Consider the following 3,394-nt stretch of genomic DNA (forward strand, 5'->3'; position numbering starts at 1 on the left):
GAAGGGATATTTCAGGCTGGGTAGTGGCTTGTCCACCCAGAAGAGCAGCATCCCCTGTTAGCGAAAGAAAAGAATCAATCAGGGGCAGGGGAGCCAGAGTGCCTTAATTAAGTGCCTGACATTGTGGGATGTCTTCTTAGTGAGTCTATGCCCAGTTAGTCTATGTGGATTGATTTTGTGATTACATCTTGAAGTCCTGCCGCCGGGAGCCTTGATAAAATCTTTACATCTACATTAATCAGGGAAACCAGGTAAGCACCTTGGAGTACTCGCCAGATGTGTCCAGCAGACGAGGGTCTCCACTGAGGAGATCACTGTTCTGAGGGTGGACATGAAGCATCAAGCCTGAGCAGTGAACAGGGGCAGGGGGTTGGAGTGGCTGGTGTGTACTTGCCCAGGGAACTTGAGAAACCCACAAAGCCAGGTGTGAAGAAGGCCCAGAGGCTTCTATGCCTGAGCTTTCAGCAGCAGGCAGAGCCCTCCTGCCGGAGTGGCAAGAAGACTCAACCTGAGGGGCACTGAAAGATCATCTGGGCTCTCCCAAAGAAGTGGGAATTGGACAGAGTAGGACTTATGGGGGCGGGGGACCAAGGCTTCTTTTGTCCCTGTACACAGATGAATCATCCCTGAAGTAACACATCTTTTACAAACATGCCCCAGGTAGTTGTGCGTTAACACGACGTATTTAACCAAAGGCTCTTAGGAAGAAGGCATTGTGTGCCTCTTGGGTGGGCAGGACATGCAGGCAGACGATTTTTCTTATTATAAAAACACATATATTAAAAATAATGATAATTTCATACATTGAGTCTTCTTCAAGAATCTGGAGAACCTAACTTAATCCAGAGCCTAAACTACCATGTAGTTTGAACTGTTTCAGCACAAAATTAGTTTTATACACCCGAGCTTCGTTCATTTGTACCTCTACAAGTTACCAAAATAGTTGTTAAACATTTTGGCTGTTCCCTTCCTTCCTTCCACCTTCCTTCTTTCTCTCTCTATTTAGACAAGGTCTCACTAGGTCACGATCCTCCTGCTTCAGCCTTATAAACAGCTGCAGTTACAGGCTCACTCCACCACACCTGGCTTTTAGGGTGGGCTAGGAATTGAACTCAAGTCTCCCATGTGTCCTCAGTCCCCCAAGTACAGCATCAACTAGCGTGAGTTACCTTGGGCAGGGCCTGGCTATTTGTCTTTTTGCAAAAGCACGTGCTAGTCATCCAAATCAAAACTTTCTCTTTTATTTTGTTGTTGTTTTTAAGTTCCATGAGAGAGACAGAGAGAAAGAGAGACAACACTCCTGACAGAATCTCAACATTGCAACCCACCCCTAAACCCCTGAACCTTCCTATGTGGGTCAGCCTTGCAGTACCTTGCATTTTGTTTTTATTTAAAGAATTATTATTTAATTTTATTTATTATTTTAATTTTTTCTGGAGGGCACCTGTGCTTGGCAGAGAGAGAGAGAGAGAGAGAGAGAAAGTGAGAAAGCAAGCTGGCAGGTCCAAGACTGAAATTGTGGTTAGCCATGTGGGAGTCCAGCGCTGTAACCACCATGCCACCTTCTGGTTCCATAGAGCACTGTGTTTTACCACTATGCCACTATCCAGTCCCCAAATTAAAGTCTTTAAAACATGAGCTAAATGTGCTCCACTTACAATGATCATGTACCCATTGAATGCATGGGGTAAACTGAGGCCTTCAGGATCTTGCTATGCATTTCAAGATAACTGAAAGGGGAAAGAACGGAAGTCAGCCTCCTTCTAGCCTCTCCCACTGAGGGTACCTATCTTATGTGTATGTTTTTCCCCACGCTCCCTGAATTCACAGTTCCAGCAACTGTATTTTCTTCTGGTTTCTTGAGAAAGACAGACTTTGAGAAGTGATGTCTGAGGAAAGCAATACCCTTCAATGAAAAACTGGTCATAAAACATAAAAGAGGACCTCCCCTCCTCTCACTAACAGTAATGCGTCTTCTACTGTATCCTGCCTTCAAACAGCCAAAGAGCCGAATTTGAAACATTTGCGGCATTAAGGCAAAATTGAGCTTAGCCAGGGTCTTTATGGGTCTTATAAATATTTATACTTAATAACATCTGGGCCTGAGCTTTAGTTTTGAAGCTTGTGTTTGCTCCATGAGTGTAGTTTCTTGTTTGTTTGTTTGTTTTGGTTTTAAATGAGAACTGTGATTGTGAGAACACTGTTGGTTTAGTACTTAGTTTTCATATTCATGTCTCCTAGCATATCTCACAGGAGCCAAGCCAGAGCCTGTTTGATTTGTTCATTTCCTTACTAATCAAGAGGCACAAAGTGAAGCAGGACGGGGGGGGGGGCAGTTGAAGGTGGGAGCTCTCTTAGGACTGGCTCACATAGCTGAAGGTTACACAATTATCTGCAAATGTCAGACCCCCAAATCTGCTTTTGCCTGAATTGTATGATTGACTATCCCAGAGGTCCCAAATTTCCTCTAAATAATTGCATAATGTTCTCACTTTGTTTTAGCTAAGGGAACTTAGTCATGAGAATCAAACAAATGTTGATCTCTTCAAATTTTCCAAACGCTTTTCGAGAACTGATTTATTATTTTTGGATAGGTCAAAATCAGCCCCATTTGCACAGTCAGAGAGCAATAATACCTTCTGAAGCGAAAGGACAAAAATGTGTGAATGCCAGTAAAGTCAACCCTCGATTTTCCGCACTGGGAGAGGAGAAGTGGATTCAAAAATCGTGGGTATTTGGTTTGGAAATGGGTTTGCACTTTTAATAAGATCCAATACTTCCAAATTTTGTGGATAATCATTTCCAGCAAAGCAAGAAACCTTAGTTTGAAGAGTAACTTGAAAGGAGCTAGGAAGAGATTCTCGTTCCATCTCTTCTCTTGTTTATTTTTCAATAATACCTGGGGGTTTGCGGCCAGGTGTTAGCACAGCAGTAATGCGACTGGACTCACGTGGGAGGTCCCGGGTGAGGTCGCATGTGGGACTGCCCTGAGCATGCTGGGCACACATGTGTGTGCCTGTGATCTGGGCTGGCTGAGATTGGAGGTGGATTGCGGCATAAAGACCCTGGCTGGAGTGCCTGATTCCGTTACTTTCTCTCATGGAATAAGTAAATAATAAAACTTTGAGAGAATCCCCCCTCCCCCCACACACTCACACACAAAACAAAAAGCCTGGAAGGGAACACAAGGCTTCTTCATCAGCTCTGAAAGACTTTTTAAAAAGCTCTACTGCCCTTTTGAATGTCTCTGGAGCAAAACTGGTAGCATAACTGATGCTGCAAGGGGCTTGCTAGCAACAACGAAAGTTGCAGAAAACACAAAGAAAAACTAGAAAAGATCTATATGTCAGTAAAGCAAGGAATTAAAATGTTAGTGTTTCTTGTAGAAAGAGGG

The 3,394-nt window shown here is 43.7% G+C and overlaps 1 long non-coding RNA gene across 1 annotated transcript in view; it reads left to right on the plus strand.

Annotated features, from left to right (window-relative positions):
• The window catches only part of LOC102499821 (uncharacterized), a 4,832-nt gene extending 2,205 nt beyond the window's left edge, over nucleotides 1-2,627 (plus strand). Inside the window, exon 3 of the long non-coding RNA XR_335993.1 lies at nucleotides 2,595-2,627. This is a non-coding gene — a long non-coding RNA (uncharacterized LOC102499821). The remainder of the gene's footprint in view (nucleotides 1-2,594) is intronic.
• The last annotated feature ends 767 nt before the right edge of the window (nucleotides 2,628-3,394 follow it).

The sequence above is a fragment of the Tupaia chinensis genome, unplaced genomic scaffold (genome assembly GCF_000334495.1).
Source record: "Tupaia chinensis unplaced genomic scaffold, TupChi_1.0 Scaffold000597_1, whole genome shotgun sequence".
In the NCBI taxonomy this organism is placed as follows: Eukaryota; Metazoa; Chordata; class Mammalia; order Scandentia; family Tupaiidae; genus Tupaia; species Tupaia belangeri.